This window comes from Neofelis nebulosa, chromosome 12, assembly GCF_028018385.1.
Source record: "Neofelis nebulosa isolate mNeoNeb1 chromosome 12, mNeoNeb1.pri, whole genome shotgun sequence".
In the NCBI taxonomy this organism is placed as follows: Eukaryota; Metazoa; Chordata; class Mammalia; order Carnivora; family Felidae; genus Neofelis; species Neofelis nebulosa.
This window is the reverse complement of record NC_080793.1, coordinates 77,267,343-77,287,254: the sequence shown is the minus strand read 5'-3', so window position 1 is coordinate 77,287,254 and position 19,912 is coordinate 77,267,343. Positions and strand designations below refer to the sequence as shown.

At 43.7% G+C, this 19,912-nt stretch overlaps 1 long non-coding RNA gene across 1 annotated transcript; it reads left to right on the top strand.

The window, feature by feature from the left end:
- The first annotated feature begins 927 nt into the window (after positions 1 to 927).
- LOC131492047 (uncharacterized) lies at positions 928 to 19,255 on the top strand. Its single transcript, XR_009251814.1, has 3 exons — positions 928 to 1,394; positions 18,481 to 18,527; positions 18,867 to 19,255. It is a non-coding gene; the product is annotated as an uncharacterized LOC131492047 (long non-coding RNA).
- The last annotated feature ends 657 nt before the right edge of the window (positions 19,256 to 19,912 follow it).

The following is a 19,912-nucleotide window of genomic DNA, read 5'->3' as shown; positions in this document are numbered from 1 at the left end:
AAAAATAAATTAAAAAAAAAAAATCATTACACTTGTGGTAAATATCTTTATTCGTTCATTTATTCCCTTATTCATCCAGCAAATATTATTGAGCCCCTACTTTGTGTCAAGCACTTTCATAGATGTTGGGGATATACTAAGATTGACACAGATAAAAAAAAAAAAAAAACTCTGCTCTCACAAAAAGCTTCCCATCTATTGGAGGGGGAGCAGATTTTTTTTTTTTTAATTAAGTGAAACCTACTTGTGTGACAGATTTTAGATGCTGTAAGTGCTATTGTGGAAGAACATGTTGGAGGACAAGAGAACCAGGGAGAGGTGTTTCCGTTTTAATGTTTGTTTATTTTTGAGAGAGAGAGAGAGACAGAGTGTAAGCTGGGAGGGGCAGAGAGAGAGGGAGACACAGAATCCAAAGCAGGCCCCAGGCTCCGAGCTGTCAGCACAGAGAGCCCGACGCGGGACTCGAACCCACGAACCTGGAGATTACGACCTAAGCCGAAGTTGGACACTTGACTGAGCCACCCACGTGCCCCAGGGTGTTGCCATTTTAAATGAGGGGGTCAGTGAAGGTAACATGGCCAAGTCATAGTTGAACCCAGTCTGGTACTTTCCAGGCAGTCTTCCAGGCAGCGGGGCAGCAGGTACAGAGCCCCGGAGATGAGCATATGCCTGGTGTGGTCCACTAGGAGCGAGGAAGCCCGTGTGCGTGGACCTGAGGGAGAGAGGAGAGAGACAGGAGACGAGGGCAGAGAGATCATGGAGCCGGGCTTATAGAGGCGACTGCGAAACCACTGACCTTGACGCTCCGTTGGGAGCCCTGATCTACATCTGAGAACCATCACTCTTATGGCTGTGGACATAATGGGTGGCTAGGGGTGTGAGGGGAAACAGGGCGCTTCTCGTGAGGAAGGGGGGGCGGGGGAGGCAGTGGAGGAGGCTGGAGGGATCGTAATCCGGACACAGTTTGAACAGGGAGCTCAAAGCACTCGTTGATGGAGTGGACACGCGCTGTGTGAGACCGAGAGCCTCGGCAGGGGGGACTGCCCACGGATTCGGCCGGAGCAGCGGGACGGAAGGGGCTGTGGATGACAGAGGCAGAAGCTAGCAGAGAAGCAGGTTGGAGGAGAAGATTAGGGGCTGCACGTGGGGCCTAGTTGAGATGCCGATCTAGCCCTCAAGTGGGGTTGTCAACTAAGCAGCTGGAAACACGCATCCGGAGTTCAGAGGAGAGGTCCAGACGGGAGATCACAACGAGGGAGGCGGCCATGTTAAATACAGGAACACTGAACGGCTTGAGGCCCGGGGAGCTCACAAGGAAGGACCGTGGAGAGAAAGGAAAAGGGATCTGAGGCCTGAGTCTGGAGGCGTGGTGGTGGCGTCCCAAGGCCTGGGAGGTAAGGAGGAACCAGCAGGCAGAGGAGGAGTGACAGGAGAGAATCGGGAAGGATTCAGGGCCCCGTTGAAGGGCTTTCAAGGACAGTGATTATTGGCTGAAAGGTTGCCGAGATGACCCGTAGGAGGAGTTCAGATAAATGCCTACCTGCTGGATTTTGGAACAACATCCAGGACCCGACTTTGACGAGGATGGCTTCCCTACGGGCACTGGAGGAAGCACCGGATTAGAGAGCACAGGGTGTGAAGAGGACAGGCACAACCGGGTCCTTCCAGAAACTCCCTTGGCCACACCCACAGGGAGGTTTACGCTCCCCGGGACCCTCTGCGACGCTCTGGGAAGAGCTGGCGGAGGGCGGGTCACAGGAACAAGTGCAGTCACTTGCTGAGGGCTCACTGCCCACGAGCAGGAACGGAGGTCCGTGTTCTGTAAAGCGAGGCCAGTAAACTAAGGCGAACGGCTGCCCTGCTCACTCACGTAGGTGCTGTGTGTCACCCCTGTCAGCTCTGGCGCAGAGTTAAGGACTTGTGACAGAGACCAGGGGGTCTGGTCGAAGCCCACAGTGCTGAAGATATTTACTACCCGGCCCTCCCAGGCAGAGTTTGCCAAGCTTTGCTCTAAAACAGCGAGAGGTTGGGGCGCCTGGGTGGCTCGGTCTGTTAAGCGTCCGACTTCGACTCAGGTCATGATCTCACGGTCCGTGAGTTCCAGCCCCGCGTCGGGCTCTGGGCTGACGGCTCAGAGCCGGGCACCTGCTTCAGATTCTGTGTCTCCCTCTCTCTCTCTGCCCCTCCCCTGTTCATAATCTGTCTCTCTCTGTCTCACAAATAAATAAAACCATGAAAAAAAAATTTTTTTAAATAGCGAGAGGTAGGGGAGGGAGAGAAGAGAGAGAGAAAGAAGGAGGAGAGTGGCTGACAAAAGAAGGGGCTCTTGGAAAGGTGTCAATGCAGGGAGTTGCAGCAGAGAGGACTGTTGGGAGATGTTCTCGAGTGTGACCGAAGGGCGGGATCAAGCACCCACGAAGCAGAGTTGCCCTGCTAGGCAGAGAGACATGTAGGTCTTTCGTTGGTATTCTCCGAAAAGATGTGCCACTCTACACATGAGAGAAACGTAAAGTTGAAACCGTGTATCACAGTTTTTACCTGTCACTCTGGGCAAAGGCAAAAATCCTTGACGCTTGGCTGTATGGGCGAGCAGGTGCGGAAACAGGCAGACGGGTGTTGTCGGTGAGAGTATAAATGGGTACGCTTCCTCTATGGGAGGCATGTGATCCCGACTAAGGCCGAGGCCTTCTAATGGGATTATCCTATCCCATCTAGGCAATCTCCACGTGACACCGACCTTCCGCTCAGCTTTGCAGCGTGGTTGTTTAGGAATGAGCTGGAGTTTTGAGCCGTTCCCTTCACGGGCCGGGTATGCAACTGGGGTCTCCAGAACCCCCAGAGGGTCTGAGAGGGCCGTGAACCCTCTTGTGGGTGCAGCAAAGGGAAATTTTCAGAGACCTGTGGGGACCCTCGCCCCAGCACCAGTATCCAAGGCAGTGTGTCCTTCTGACAGAGACGACTGCTCAATCTCCAGCTCTCTGTGATCTTAGGTTTGAAAGAAGCCCTTAAAGAAGGGAGAAATAAGGGGCGCCTGGGTGGCTCATCAGTTAAGCGTCCGACTTCAGCTCAGGTCATGATCTCACGGTTTGTGAGTTCGAGCCCCGCGTCGGGCTCTGTGCTGACGGCTCGGAGCCTGGAGCCTGCTTCAGAGTCTGTGTGTCCCTCTCTGTCTGCCCCTACCCAGCTCACGCTCTGTCTCTCTCTCTCTCTCAAAACTGAATAAATGGTAAAAAAAAAAAAAAAAAAAAAAAAAAATTAAAAAGAAGGGAGAAATAACATTGTTGTATGCTGATAATAAAGATTTAATAGAAAGAATAAAAATTGATTCTGCAGCAGAGAGGATTGCTGGGGGAGCGGGCAGGGGGCGTTCTTGAGTCTGGCAGAAGGGTGTGGGTCTTTTCTATCTTTTGCCTAGGCATAAAGAACTTGTTTCCTTTGCTGTGTCAGATGGTATCTTTTGCCAATGACCTTCACCCTGAAGGAAACCACTCAGAGGGTAATATCTATCAACTTTTTAAATGTCATGTGTTTTAAGCAAGCAAAACCACTTCTGGCAACTTATTCTATACATATATTTCATACATGTACGTTGTTCTTCATGGCAGTGTTGTTCGTAAGAGCAAGAAACTGGAAACAAACTAAATACCCATTAAGGATCTATTTAAACATCATGATGCATCCTTTCTACTATGCAGACATTGAGAAAAAACAAAGAGGCTTTATATAAACTGATGCAGAGTGATTTCCAAAATTTTGTGTTAAGTGAAAAAAAAAGGTAGGTCAAGAGCAGATATTAGACAGGTATTGCTAAACTGGTTCAAGGGTAAAGGTCATTGGCAAAAGGTATCATCAGAGGCCGGCAAAAGATACACATTTGATGAAATGTACAGAACATCTCTGGAAAGATCTCAGAGGAAAAAACCCGAACCAACTCCCCAAAATCTTTCAACAGTGATTGCCTCTGTAGGGAAAGTGGAGGGGTGGAGGCTTATGCATTTTTGAATTCTGTATCTGTGCTTGAATGACATTCAGAAAAGAGTATATTGAAAAAATAATGGTGCGTCTGGGTGGCTCCGTCGGTTAAGCGTCTGACTCTTGGTTTTGGCTCAGGTCATGATCTCATGGTTTGTGAGCTCAAGCCCTGCATCGGGCTCTGCATTGACGGCATGGAGACTGCTTAGGATTCCCTCTCCCTGTCTCGCTCTGGCCCTCCTCCACTTGTGTTTGTGTGCGTTCTCTCTCTCTCTCTCTCCATATAAATAAATAAACATTAAAAAAAAAGAAAAACTAATACATGTTTTGGTAGGAAAAAAATAGGGAGCACTTATAAGCTCTTAAGTAGAGAGAAACATAACAGTATTGAAACTGTGTTTTAGAGATTAGTCGGGGGGGGAGTGTTATGAACTGAGTGAACTGAAAGATTACAATGGAAACCATCAAGTTATTGAAGTATTCCATACTTGAGGTGTTAATGGGTCTAGGCTAGAGTGGAAACGAAGGAAGGGTAAGAGCCTGAGACCAGACCATTTGGCAGAAGTTACAGAGAAACCTGTTTCAGCTTAATATGAGAAAGCAGGGCCTAAAGATTAGAGCTACCGCTGGTGGGAATAGACAGGGAAAAGTACCCATCATGATGGTGTTCCTACAAAAGCTGGACGACTATATGATAAAGAAGTTCTAAGCATAAATCAAGTTTTCCACAGTGAATGGTCCAGAGTAGGTAGTGTGTAAGATCTCTGCCCAACCCTGAAATTTCGTGACTTTACGACAAAGGCTTGGGGATACCCAAAATTCAGGGCCAGTGGAGGGAAGGAATCCACTTTGATGAGTGACAACAAAGGCAGGAAAATGACCAACTTCGAGGAACGAAGGTAGTAGACAAGGACTAGGGTTCAAAGATTAGGCAGTAAACAGTGTTACTATGTGTTAAGAGGCTGGAGAGCCATTGGGAGTCACAGAAAGATGGAGTTATATAAAGTCTTCACTGTGTTCAGTTATTACAGATCTTTTTAAGATTAAGATTTAAAACTATTTTAGTAGTTTGCAGGTGGACGTTTGAGGGACGAGAATTTTTTTTCTTAATGGTTAAAGTGGACGCAGTAGAAAAAAGAGGTAGGAAACAGAGTGGTTAACAGGATAGCAAAGACCCCAATTCCACATACACTATGTCGCTAAGCGGTCCCACAGCTGACGGATGATGTGCTCATTTTTTCAGTCTTTTTTCTCTCTGTGATTAATTTCCTATTCCTTTTATAGTTTCTATTGCTGCTTCTTTAAGTACACTAATCTTTTCTTCTCTCCTCTATAATCTTCTGTGAATTCCAGCTAGTGTATCATCTCAGACATGGTATTTTGATCTCTACAAATCCAATTTTAGATCATCCACATTGCTACTTAACATGTTCAGTCTTTCTTTTACCTTCTTGAATAGATGGAATGTAGTTACGATAACTGTTTTAATGTACTTCTGTTATCACTTAGAAAGATCTATTTGCATAAATTTATTTTTTCCCTTCTTGTTATGGATATTTTCTGGTTTCTTTGCCTGCCTAGTTAATTTCAAATGAATGCCAGACATCGTAAATTTTACTTTGTTGGGTGCTGGTTGTATTTTGACTCCTATAAATATTCTTGGCCAAGGGCTGCCTGACTGGCTCAGTCAGTAGAATACGTGATTCTTGATCTTGAGGTCGTGAGTTCAAACCCCACGTTGGGTGTACGAGTATAAATGTATTTTTTTTTCTTGGCCTTTTTCTGGGACACAGTTAAGTTACTTGGAAATAGTTTGACCCTTTTGAATCTTGCTTTTCAGTTTTGCTATTCAGGACCAAAACAACTGTTACTCTAGGGACAGTTTTGCCCCATACCATGTACTTTATCTAATGTCTCTTGAATTACCAGAATTTCCACTCTGGGAGCGGGAACAGGCACTGCTCTTAGCTCTTTGTGAGTTCTAGAGATTGTTCCCTCTGCTACCTTCGGGTAGTTCCTTCCTGGCCTCAGGCAGTTTCCTCATAAACAGGCATTCTCAGCTGAAGAGTTGAAAAAGGACCCTCTGAAGATCTTAGGAGTTCTCTCCCTGAGTTGTTCTCTCCTTTCTAGTATTGTGCCCTGTGGACTCTAGCTACCTTGGTCTCTCTGGCCTCCTTGCTCCATTTCTATATCTCAGGAAACCTGCTGAGCTCTGCCTGAGTTATCTCTCCTTAAGTGGCAGCCTGGGAACATTCTCAGGGCAACCATAAGGCTCACCTCACCTTTGTTTCCCATTTTTCAGAGATTACTATCCTGTGCTGCCTGATGTCCAGTTTCTGAAAACCATTATTTCAGAAGTCATTTTAATACATTTTTGTACGATTTCTCATTTCAAATGAGAAGGGCTAAAACACAAAATTCAACTGAGTAAATTGTAAAGATCTCACTGACTTCATTCAATGGTTTATAAATAGGACAGCATCTGGGGTGGCTGGGGAGCTCAGTCGGTTAAGCATCCGACTCTTGATTTCAGCTCAGGTCACGATCTCGCAGTTTGTGAGTTCGAGGCCCCTGTCAGGCTCTGCCCTGTGTCAGTGTGGAGCCTGCTTGGGATTCTCTCTCCCTTTCTCTCTGCCCCTACCCCACCTATGTGCGCTCTCTCTCTCTCAAAATAAATAAACTTAAAAAAATAAATAGGACAGCATGCAGTAGATAGAAAGATAGAAAGTAGATAGAAAGGATCTCTGAACCTGTACAAAATGAAAAACTTTTATAGGCAGAAGAGAGCAGAAAAGGAAGTTATACTAGGCCAAAACAAAACAAAACAAAAGTAAGTTGGTTATTGTAAGGCTACTTTCCTTTAGGAGAAATCAGGGGTCCATCAGGCAGATTACCTAACTAGAGCTCATCAGGTGATTCCTGATGGGCTGCTTTAAGATTCCATTTCTGAGAGCGCCAAAACTGTAATTAAGTCTTGGTTTGGTGATGGGGAGCTTAAAATAAGTGACTATTCAGATCCTGTTGCTTGTAACAGAAGGTAAATCTGATCCCTGTTACTCCCTCGTGACTGGAAATGGAATTCTTTTAAGCTCTTTATTTTAGAAAATGCTAGGCAAGCATAGTCGATTTTTTCCCGTGGTAAAGATTGACTGTATTTTCTTCTCACATCTAATATATATAAAAACTACAGCTGATTTTCATCCTATTTTTCAACTCTTCCATATTTATACATTTGCTTTTGGATTCTACCACCAGAGGGCACCTCTGTCACGTTTCAACCTCCACTTGCAAATCAGCATTAAGGGAACAATTGTAGACCTGGGACATTCTTGTTCCTTTAGCATGAGAGTTACAATGCTCAGTTTGAAATATGCCGTGACCCTACCTGATTCTTTTGTCTCCTTTAACATAGCTGCACCCTCCCTGATGTCCAGGATAGACTGTTCATTTATTTCTCCTCCACCTTCTCCAACCCTCCCCCCTTCCTATGCTGTGCCATGGCCTCATAATTGTAAAAATTCCCCATAACTCCTCCGATGCCCTCTCACCCCCAAAGCATACATTTATTTTTATTTAAAAAAAATTTTTTTTTTTTTTTGAGAGAAAGACAGAGTATGAGCGAGGGAGGGGCAGAGAGAGAGGAGGACACAAAGTCTGAAGAAGGCTCCAGAGCCTGTCGTGGCGCTCGAACTCGTGGACTGCAAGATCATGACCTGAACCGAAGTCAGACGCTTAACCGACTGAGCCACTCAGGTGCCCCTTAAAAGCATACATTTAATGTTATGGTTGCACCAGCCATCCTTTTCCAGGTGGCATCTAGGTAGGTAATGCTGGAGTCCATGCATATTTCCAGAAGCCTAGAATCCTTCTGCTGCTGGAGAGTTCATCAGCTTTGCAAACTCAGTGTGTTCAGACCTTGCCCAACACTGCTCTCCCCCCTTTCACCCCTTCTAGTGTTTTTAAACAGATATTTTTTTAAATCAATTTTATTGAGATGTGGTTTACACATGAAGAAGAACAGAAATTTGTCACCCCAACATAGGCCTCTTTGGCATCATTTGTAAAAGATACTTACATTTATAAGGGAAATCTCCATCTGTAAAGATCTCTCCCTCTCTGTACCAGGAAGAGAAAAACGACTAAACTCTGGAAACTTATCCAGGGAGGAGGCAGCAACTTAAGTCTGCATAACAACCTTACCTCGTTTACTGTGCTTTTTCTGAAACCTCCCATAAATGCACCTGCCCTCTAACAACTTTTATCATTTGCTGGTGATTGGTACTTAAGGTGATGGCTTGGGCCATTTCAAGGAGTGACCCTCTTTTCCTGGGTGTCTCCTGTCCGGGAGGAAAAACATTTTTCCTCTGTCCTTCATGGTTCTTCTAACTAGACTAGGAATTAAATTGACATGAGACAGATCAGAGAAAATCAAACTTAATTTTGTTAAGTATGGGGAATCCACATAGACATGAGATTCCAAAGATAGGCAAAAACAGGTATATATGTCATCCTGAACTAAGGACAAGGGGACAGGGGTCTGGGACTTCAAAAGGATGGAATGGAACTCATAGGAAAATGAATAAGAGTAAACGTTTGGTTAACATATGTTTGGTGAGTCACTCAGAAACAATGGGACATGGAGAGAACTTTGGCCTAATAGGCCTTGCTAGGCTCCTGTCTTTCATACACAGTTCATATGATAATGTAGCTCCCTGTGGTGGCAGTTCTCTTCCAGACACAGGTCCTCTATCTAAATTCTGTTAGGCAGTGTTGGGGGGAGGTCAAAGGTTCTTCCTGAGTCTTTTGGGCTTTGATTTTTTTTCAGTTCAGCATAATCTGCATCCCCAAATAGCCTGTCTTGGGGTAGCCTGCCCTTGACCCCTACACTCCCGTGTAGATAGGAGGTATACATGTTATTAAAGTTGTTTTTCTCCTGTTCATCTACCTTTTATTTCTACGGATGTCTCAGCCGAGAATCTAGAAGGGTAGAAGGGAAGTGAATTTTCCTCCCCTACACACACAATAAAAGATATCCATCTTAAGTGTATAGTTCAATGGGTTTTTGAGAAATGTATGCACCCGTGTAATCACTCCCATGACCAAAATAAAGAACATTTCAATCATCTCAAAAAGTAAGCCCACCCCCCTCTGCCCCAGGCAACAATTACTCCCCTTTCTGTCACTATAGATTTACCTGTTCAGAATTTCAAATATATACCTGTGAATCAAACTGTATGTGGTCTTTTGCGTTTGGCACTTTTTATCTCAGCATAAGGTTTGTGAAATTCATCTGTATTGTTGTGTGAACCCATCTCCCTCCAAAAACTAAGTAGTGTTAAACCATAAAAATAAAATGGCCAGTTTTTTGTTTTTTGTTTTTTGTTTTTTGTTTTTACCAGCAAAACAATGGGTTTATTCGGAATAGCAAGACTTGGAATCCAGGACAAGCAAGCTATAGCAAAACTACAGGCAGGTCTACAGAGAAAAGGAGGGGTGGGAGAGAGGAGGTTGATCTTTTATAAGGGTGGGAGAGAGGAGGTTGGAAGACTGTTATAAACAAAATGTCCATTGGAGTAAAGGGGGGGTTGAAAGTATAGTGGCTTTTCATTGGCTGAGTCTGCCATTGACGAGGGAAGGAGGAAAGACTTTCTTCCTCCTACGGGAATAGTGAAGTACTATCATCCACCTTGCAAGGCTCCTCTCTCCCCATTGGGTCTGCCATTGAGACCAAGAGCGGTAGACTTTGAGAGCTCCCCCTGCTGGTTTCCTGGCTTCATTCTAAATGAGATTTCCTTCGGGCGCCTGGGTGGCTCAGTCAGCTGAGCATCTGATTTCCACCCAGGTCATGATCTCGCCATTTGGGGTTCGAGCCCCGCATCGGGCTCTGTGCTGACAGCACAGAGCCTGGAGCCTGCTTTGGATTCTGTGTCTCCCTCTCTCTCTGTACCTTCCCCACTCATGCTCTGTCTCTGTCTCTCAAAAATGAATAAATGTTAAAAAAAATTTTTTTAATTGAGGTTCCTTTAATTTTCAGAGCAGTATTCCATTGCCTAGATATGTCACAATTTGTTTACCCGTTTAGACAAGTACTTCTTTCAAGTTGTTTTCTTCTGATAAATATCCTGATGGGCATCTGCTCACTGTAATCATTTTTCTTTTTTACATAAATGTTAAGTTTACTACTAGTTTATTTATTTATGTATTTATATTATTTTTCAAAATGGAAATATCAGGGTGCCTGGGTGGCTCAGTCGGTTAAGCATCTGACTTTGACTGAGGTCATGATCTTATGGTTTGTGGGTTAGAGCCCTGTGAATCCACAGCTCAGAGCCTGGAGTCTGCTTCGGATTCTGTGTCTCCCTCTCTCTCTGCCCCTCCCCGCTCCTGATCTCTCTCTCTCTCAAAAATAAGTGTTAAAAAAAATTTTTTTAACGGAAATATCTTTTTAAAGCTATGATAGTTGTAAGAAATCTTTTTATGTATTTTTTTTACCCAAACATTAAGAAGTAGAAAGTAAAAATTTCTGGAAATGACTGCTTATGCATTATTTATCCATTTTCCTTGATCATGAGAGATAATTATATGCAAGGTAATGTTCTTACTTTTTTAAATTTAATGATATAATAACTTTGCTTTCCGTGACATTATAGCGTGCTATTCCCACCATTATTTTTTCAGAGCTGCATGATTATCAGTGCAACCTAACAACCATTTTCTAATAATAAAACTTGTTTTAATAGTGTTTGTATGATGCACTATGCATTATCTATAGCATACCCTTTGGGTTATACCTTCTAGCTCTATTTATTCATAATCTTTGAGCTGTTTGTGCTTTGTAAGTTGTAGGTAAAGGATAGATATATAAATTCTGTCCTGTGTGGTAGTGATTTAATTGATTTCCTTATCCCCACACCTCTGGAGAAATCACTTTTGTCTCCGTTTGTAATTAATCTCAGTCTTCCTTTACTCTAAACAAATCTGTGTGTTTTGAGTCTTCTTTTCAACTTGGTTATAACATTTGCCTGATTCTCTCTTTCCCATCACGTATGTAAAATAAATTCTTTAACACACCCTTATTTTCATATCTGTATGAGTCGTGTTTTTACCTTTTTCTGAAAAGTATCTTTTAACAAACTTTAATGTTTCCAATATAATCAGTGACCATCCTTGTTAAAAAACCTTTGTGAGGGGTTTTAAAAAAGTTTTAAAAAAGGGGTTTGTGGGTTAGAGCCCCTTTAAAAGGGGTTTTAAAAAAGGTTTAAAAAACCTTTGTGTGTGCCTAGGTGGCACAGTCAGTTGAGCAACTGACTTTCTGTTTTGGTTCAGGTCATGATCTCACGGTTCCATGAGTTTGAGCCCCGCATCAGGCTCCTTGCTGACGGTGTGGAGGCTGCTTGGGATTCTCTCCCTCTCTCTCTCCCTCTCTCTCTGTCCCTCCCTCTCTCATGCTCTCTCTCTCTCAAAATAGATAAATAAACTTAAAAAAAAATCTTTGTGCACTTGTCAAATTCTTTACATAGAGTAAATTCCTAGACCAATGATTCTTACATGTATTCACACTGTCCCACCGCCCTTACGGACAGCTCGTAGGAATTCGTACCCCTGAGTGCAGTGACATCGGCAGCGATGTAACAGGCCACCGAAGCTGTATAAGAATTACTTTAAACTGAACATATCCGAATAATCATTAGCGGCAGGAGAAAACATTATCTAAACTTAAGCCTCGGTGGCTCAGTTGGTCAAGCATCCAGCTCTTGGTATCAGCTCAGGTCATGGTGTCATGCAGTTCCTATTCGAGTCCCCTGGCGGGCTCTGCACTGAAAGTGTGGGGCCTGTTTGGGATTCTCTCTCTCCCTCTCGCTCGCTGCCCCTCCCCCGCTTGCTGTCTCTCTCCCTCTCTCTCTCTCAAAATAAATAAACATAAAAAAATTTTTTTAAAGTAAATAAACTTAAGCAGAGCCTCTGGAAAACACACCTGCCATAGAGCTCTCTCGGAGGGAGCCTCCTGATTGGGAGAAGACTGACCCTTAGCACATGGAAGCGTGAATTCAGCTGCCGTTAGCATCGGAAGCTCATCTGAATCTTCCGTCTCCTTCCACTGAATTGCTACCTGGCCCTTCATATGCCTTCCTTTTGTTACCGTGACATATAAACCTTCATCTGTCTCAGTTACTCATGACAACTCTCACCGGCCCTGAGGAACGAACCTTGTCCTGTCTCACTTCATTTGCAGCACCCCCAACCATTCAAAGGCGCCTCAGATGATAGAGGACAAGCCTTCCTTCCTTGTTCTTAAATCCTTTCTTTTCTTTCTCCTCCTCCTCCTCTTCTTCCTCCTCCTCCTCCTCCTCCTCCTCCTTCTTCTTCTTCTTCTTCTTTTTCTTCTTCTTCCTCTTATTCTTTTTTTAAAATTTTCAGATAGGTTTTATGGGTTTTAAAAACAAATTTCAGTTTGACTTGTGTGGAATTTGTACCCTTGAAAGTCAACCTTTTTTTCCTAAACTGTATTATCGGATTGGCTTGCTCTGTCTTCACGCTTTTACATCCTTCTCCTGTTCCAGTCAAGGCAGTTCTGTTGAATTTTCTAACGATTCAAAACTAATGTCGTACCTTTTGTCAAAACGAACAATCCAGATTTCGGTAAGGAGAGACTTTATTCAAAAGGATTATTGCAAGGACAGGGGGACTGCTTAGAAATGTGGGGAGATCTCTTTAACCATTGCTGCTTCTCTGGAGCAAGAGCTCTGATAAAGTTCAGCCCCGCCATTCTCCCTCTGGTTCAAGATGAATGAATATTATTCATCACTGAACAACTTGCAGGTAATTATAAACCTCCCAAGCAAAGCAAATCAGGGATAAAGAAACAGTTTCAGCTGAACCATCTGTCGAGAGGTAGTTACAAAGATCAGGTCCTTAAGAGAGGGATGCTTACAATAACAATAATAATAAAGAAATATCAGTGATAAATTAATGTCAATGAAATCAGTAAGTGAAAATCTTATTATACAAACGCTTCTTGTTGAATTTCCGAAACTTGAGACATCAGTGCATTTGGCGGTGTTATCCACAGGCTTGGTTACCGTTCACATAAGTGCATGTATGACCTGAGCATTTTACCAGGCCTCCTGGTGGCCCAGGCAGTGGCTTATGAGGTGAGAGGGAAGAATCCAGCACATGCATGTGGGTAAGTTACTGGGCTTGAGTTCCCAGTGCTTCTTCAGATTCTCAAGGAAAAAGCCAGCTGCAAGGCAACCCAGGGAACTGATAACAATCTGAGCAGTCAGGTTTTAGTTCTTGGTGAAGTGGGGGGAAGATGTTGGAGGAAAGTGGGAGAACTGCAGTTCTGTAAGGGTTGACAGTCTGTGCAAGGTGACAGCATCTAGTCCAATTTATAGTCCTTTTTAATCAAGGGTAACTTTAAAGAAAGATTATTCTTTATCACAAAATAAGGCTGGCCTCGTTAGGATTGATCTCATTATTTACGTAGGTACAGCAAGAATGTTAATTTAGCACACAGACCGTTTTAAGTTTGCTTCACTGGAATTTTTTATAAGGAATCCCAGGTAGGACTTGGACAAACTTGTTAAGGCTTAGGAAGCCAAACCATGAACCTGCCACCACTTTTCACCTGCAGTATCTATAGATTTGAGAGTGTTCTCTTCTCAATGTTCCCAAATCATTCTAAGGTTCCTAGGCTTGCCAGGAACTGACATTCCTTCTCACCTATAAGGTTAGAAACCTGTAAGCCAGGTACCAAGCCAGTCTTCCCAAGAGGGTTTAAACATTGACTCCATAATAAAGTCAACATTAGCTTCTTATAAGTGTCCAGTAAATGAGCATTATTTGCAAACACGACATTCCAGCCAAAGCCTTGGTTTTATAACCAACGTTCCCAATTACATCCTATTAACAAGGAAGATAGACGCTTACCAAACATAAGGCCTACGAAGTCATTCTGATAAGACACAGCATCTTTGCCTTCTGGGCATCTGTGGCTCTGAATGGCTTGCGGTATCTTCCTCTCCCAGGGCGTGAGTCTCTATGAGTAATAAACTATCAATCTCATCTGTCCAGCACAGGGTATCGTGTGTTTGGCCATGTTGTACTATTAAGGGCAAGAGATTCTTCCTTCACCAATGGGGTGAAGAGGAAGTGAGCAGAAAAGAAGGGCCCTGAATCTCATGTGATGATGTGTGGAGGGACTGGGGTGGGTAGGGCAGGGGCTGACAGGGGTGGATGGTGGGGGGAGAAGGTAGAGGGGTTGAAGGGGGACAGATCGAAGGATTCAAGGCAGCTGAAGAGAAGGTTAAGGGGACAGAAAGGAAGAGGAGGGGATGCCGGGAAGAGAGAAGTCCCAGATGGCTCAGTTTGGGGAGATCCCAAAGTTCTCAAAGACGCCTTTGAATTTCTAAATTGCCTTTAATAAATTTTGCCAATTCTTGAAGATATTAAATTAAACTTCTGCCATCACAGCATATAGTCAGTGGGAGAAAAAAGAGAGAGGGAGCCTCAGAGATTAAGAGTTGCCTGTGGGATTAACAGTTAACCCGAAGAAATTAACTGTAGAGAAACTAAGAAAGAGCCTCACTTGATCATTTCTCTCTCACAGTCCCCAGCCTGAGGAACCCCGGAAAAACACAAGAGGTCTCAAAAGAAGGCCAAAGAAAGAATCTTTGCGGGGAAACAATTCTCTTTTTGCTAGAAAGCATTAAAGTAACTCTTCACTGTGCTTCAATAGACAAGATGTCCAGAGCATTAGCTTGAGAACTGAACTCAGGGACGGATCCTCAAATTGCACAACAGGGTATTATATACCGTTTCCTGTGTGGGGATGGCGGAGATCCCTAGGTGAGTTCTACTTTTGAGCTGAGTCACAGCACCAGAAAATTGTCAAATAATAAAGAAACCTGGACTTAGGGAAAGGAGAGACTTCATTAAAAAAAAAAAAAAATTATTGCAGGGACGCCTGGGTGGCTTCAGTGGATAAGGCCGCTGACTTTGGATCAGGTCATGATCTCAAGGTTTGTGGGTTGGAGTCCCGTGTCGGGCTCTGTGCTGACAGCTTGGACCCTGGAGCCTGCTTCGGATTCTGTTTTCCTCTCTCTCTGCCCCTCCCCTGCTCATATTCTGTGTCTATCTCAAAAATAAATAAACATTAAAAAAAAATTTCTGCGATTAGGGAAAGGGGCTTATGGCACTGGGTGGGGAGGGGTTTTAATAGGGAGATGGCTTTCTTGTAAGATCTGCAAGCTTCTGAAAGATAAGGCTGAAAGGCTTTTCTTTTATAAGGAGGAGTCAACAAGACTAGAAAACAGGTCTCAGGGAGAGGGAGGAGCTGGTGGCAGGATCAGATAATTGGTCACAAAAGGTTTTTTTGAAGTCAGCTAGGAAGGGGCTTCTGGGCAGGTACCATTAAAGAGTTTATTCAGCATCCCAGTGCCCACTGCTGGCTTAGCCTGAGGGTGGATGAAAGCTCGAAGGCTGGGGCAAGGAGGGAAACTTGAACAAAATTTCATTAAGTAAAATGAGCAGGCATTTTGTGCTGATTGGTTGGTAGGGACAAAGGGCTCAGGCAATCATTTATGAGACAAAAAAGGGAGTTCGGAGAGTCCACGTCTGACCTTGTCATCGGTAAACCAGGGAGTTCTCTTCAAGTCTTGTCTAAGCCATTTGAGGAGAGGTGGTGGTTCTTTGTAGAAACTGGTTTCCGGGAACACAAAGTGGTGTGGGCGTGGGAGTTTCTGTAACCATCACTGTCTTCTGAGAACACTGGGTTTAGGTCAAGTTCCATAGGGTCCCTTATTTGAGTTGTGCTTTCAACCACAGTTTTATTAGGATATTTTAAAAACTGTATTGCAATTATATTGTCACTGTAACAGCTGTGTTTATTAGCACTTCCCTGCATCTATAATATTAGGATAGTTGACATTTATAATCATGAGATTACGCCTTACACTGGTTATGTCTAAGGTACTCAGTTCAGCGATGCTGTGGTTCTACAAAAGCAAAACAAGTCTTCTGTCAAGGCCAGTAACCGGTGCTCGAGGAGACCAGGAGGCAGGAGAAGGCAGAAGGGACTTGCTCCTTGACATCTGCCTGCTGTGCCCACCAAGGTCACCAAGCAATGATTCTTTTCCCTGACTGCAGCAGTTGGTTCTGATTTCCGGTATTGAATCCACTTTCTGAGATCTAGCCTCAACACTTACCTGCAGAAATATCACCCCCAGTTGGGTACCGCCCCCTTCCTTAGAGGCCTGAGTCCCAGCTTCCCAGGGTTCTTTTCCACGGCAGGCAGCTGTTAGTTTCTGATACCCGCTTCTTTCCTCCAGCTCTACCAGCGGCCCTTGCTGTCTTTCTGTTACTGCCATGTTTCCCTTTGTACCTTTCAGCCCTCTGTTACCTGGTTAACCAACTCCTTCAATTCTCTGTAAAATTAGCTGCTGTGATACCTGTTTTCCGACCGGACACACCTTTAAATGATCCAGAAATACCTTCTGGGCTACGTGTATAGATTTATGATGGGCTTATGCTCCTGTGGTCATTAAAAATAATTACATTTACGGGATACCCACGGTAAGCAATTGACCAAAAAGATTTTTCTGAAAGTTAATTTCTAAATCCACTGTTTGGGGGGCACCTGGGTGGCTCAGTCGGTGAAGCGTCCGACTTCGGCTCAGGTCATGATCTCACAGTTCATGGGTTAGAGCCCCGCGTTGGGCTCTGTGCTGACAGCTCAGAGCCTGGAGCCTGCTTCGGATTCTGTGTCTCCCTCTCTCTCTGCCCCTCCCCCACTCACACTCTGTCTCTCTCTCTCTCTCTCAAAAATAAAATAAACATTAAAAAAATTTTTTTTAATCCACTGTTTGGATCTTGGAAGTTAATTTTCCTATAAAAACAGTATTACACGTTGAACTTAGATGATCAAATCCACCCATCAATGCTCATAACACACATGAAGTACAACACTGTACAAATTGTGTAAAGGAACAGAATCAGCACTGCTTTGGCAACATAGATCCAAAGTTCCAATTATTGGCAGTAACAAATTTTATTCACCCTTTTATTTTTTATTTTAATAAAATTTAAGTCAATACATCCAAAATATTATCATTTCAACATACGGTCAATATTTGAAAATGAATTAAAATGAGATCTTTTATTTATTTTTTCCTTTTAGTTTTTTTAATGTTTATTATTTCCTTTTTGAGTGACTGGGGGAGGGGCAGAGAGGGAGACTCAGAATCCAAAGCAGGCTCCAGGCTCTGAGCTGTCAGCATAGAGCCTTATGCGGGGGCTTGAACTCACGAACCGTGAGATCATGACCTGAGCCGAAGTTGGATGCTTAATTGACTGAGCCACCCAAGTGCCCCTAAAATGAGATATACTAAATTCTTTTTTCTTTCATATTAAATTTTCAGAATCTATTGCGTATTTTACACTTATCACACACTTCAATGCAGTGTAGACAATTCCAGGGGTTCAGTAGCCACACGTATCTTGTGACTACTACATTAGACAATATAACTGATGACTTAAGACCAAAGAGTAGAATTGCTGGGACATAAGACAATGCACATTTTCCTTTTCTTTTCTTTTTTAAGATATAAACGCTAAATGATACGAGGAGATAACTCAAAAGCAAGCACATTTGGTCACCCTTTTTGAAATTAAAAAAAGTTATTCTTTTAGGCATATTAAGCCGTGTTCATGATTAAAAACAAACGTAAGGGGCTCCTGGCTGGCTCGATTGGTGGAGAGTGCAACTCTTGATCTCAGGGTTGTGAGTTCAAGCCCACGCTGGGTGTAGAGATTACTTCAAAATAAAATCTTAAAAAACAAAACCCAAAACTTAAAATATCCTCGAAATAAGCCCAGAAAAAAAAAAACAGGAAAAAAAAAAAAAAACAACAACTAATCAAGTGGGGAGGAAGGAAACATGTTTAGTCTAGTGGAAAGACGTGACAGGCTTAGCTTCAAACATCGAAACGACAGAATTTATGAATTTAATTTCATAAAGCATTATCACGGTTTTCACAGCGTATTTGCCTTCTCAGTGTCTTAAGTCCCTTAGTTCAAAAGGTCATCTGGGTTAGCAATAGATAGAGAAAACAAACTGCAATTACTTTTATTCTGATTCTGACCAAAATGCAAATTCTGCACAAGATATTTTGGGTTCCTACTTTTGTTTCCACCATAAAAAATGTAAACCACAGTCTAAAAGGAACTCGTGTGGGGGCGCCTGGGTGGCTCAGTCCATTAAGTGTGTGACTCTTGATTTAGGCTCGAGTCATGGTCTCGCCTTTCTTTTTTTATATAATTTATCGTCAAACTGGTTTCCATACCACACCCAGTGCTCATCCCAACAGGTGCCCTCCTCAGTGCCCATCACACGCTTTCCCCTCCCTCCCACCCCCCATCAACCCTCAGTTGGTTCTCAGTTTTTAAGAGTCTCTTATGCTTTGGCTCTCTCCCTCTCTAACCTCTTTTTTTTTCTTCCCCTCCCCCAAGGTCTTCTGTTAAGTTTCTCAGGATCCACATAGGAGTGAAAACAGATGGTATGTCTTTCTCTGCTTGACTTATTTCACTCAGCCTAGTACCCTCCAGTCTGATCCAAGTTGCTACAAATGGCATGATTTCACTCTTTCTCGTTGCCAAAGTACTATTCCATTGTAAATATAAACCACATCTTCTGTATCCATTCGTCAGTTGATGGGCATTTAGGCTCTTTCCATAATTTGGCTGTTGTTGAGAGTGCTGCTGTAAACATTGCAGTACAAGTGCCCCTATGCATCAGCACTCCTGTATCCCTTGGGTCAATTCCTAGCAGTGCTATTGCTGGGTCATAGGGTAGATCTATTTTTAATGTTTTGAGGAACCTCCACACTGTTTTCTAGGGCGGCCGCACCAGTTTGCATTACCAGCAACAGTGCGAGAGGGTGCCCGTTTCTCCACATCCTCGCCAGCATCTGTAGTCTCCTGACTTATTCATTTTAGCCACTGACCGGCGTGAGGTGGTATCTCAGTGTGGTTTTGATGGGTATTTCCCTGACGAGGAGCGACGTTGAGCATCTTTTCATGTGCCCACTGGCCATCCGGATGTCTTCTTTAGAGAAGTGTCTATTCATGTCTTCTGTGTCAAGTCGTGGTCTCACCTTTCATGAGATAGAGCCCAGGAACAGGCTCGGGGCAGACGGTGTGGAGCCTGCTTGGGTTTCTCTCTCCCTCTGTCTCTGCTCCTCCCCGCCCTGTGCACACAGTCTCTCTCTCTCTCTCTCTCTCTCTCTCTCAAAATAAATAAACGTTAAAAAAATAATAATAAAAGGAACTTGTGTGGTCTCCTTGTCTTCGTCTTGCACATAACGCATTATAAGAAAGTCACTTTCTCTAAAGTAAAAAAATTTTTTTTTATTACATAAACTCTACCTCCAGTGTGCGTATCAAACTCACCACCCTCAGATCAAGAGTTGCCCGCTCTATTGGCTGAGCCAGTAAGGTGCTCCGGAAAATGACTTTTAAAAATAAAATTAAAGCAATGTGTTCCAACATCGTCGCTGGGGGAGGAATCTCCTTGGGGAAGACAAGATTTACTTTCCCCCGGGGAATATTTCATTAGCTTCTCTGCTATTGTCGTCACAGCTGGCCCGCATCGTGCTGCTTTACCCAGTAACACTCTGGCACAAGGGTGGGAAGGGGACAGGAGAGTCCACAGCAATCCTCCCAGAATATTCCAAAGTCTCGAAGGGAGCCCGTGTCTTCACAGAAGAGGTGGGTTCACATGAAACCAATGCGCTTCATGTGGGGTGGCTAATTTATGTTCTGCTTATAAGATACAACCGCTCTGTGTGGCTATGTCTAAGCAAGCATCCCCCCCACCCCCCCCCCCAGTCCACCCACCATCCCTGGGGTATCTAACCTCTTCAAGTCCAAAGCCCAAAGAGGG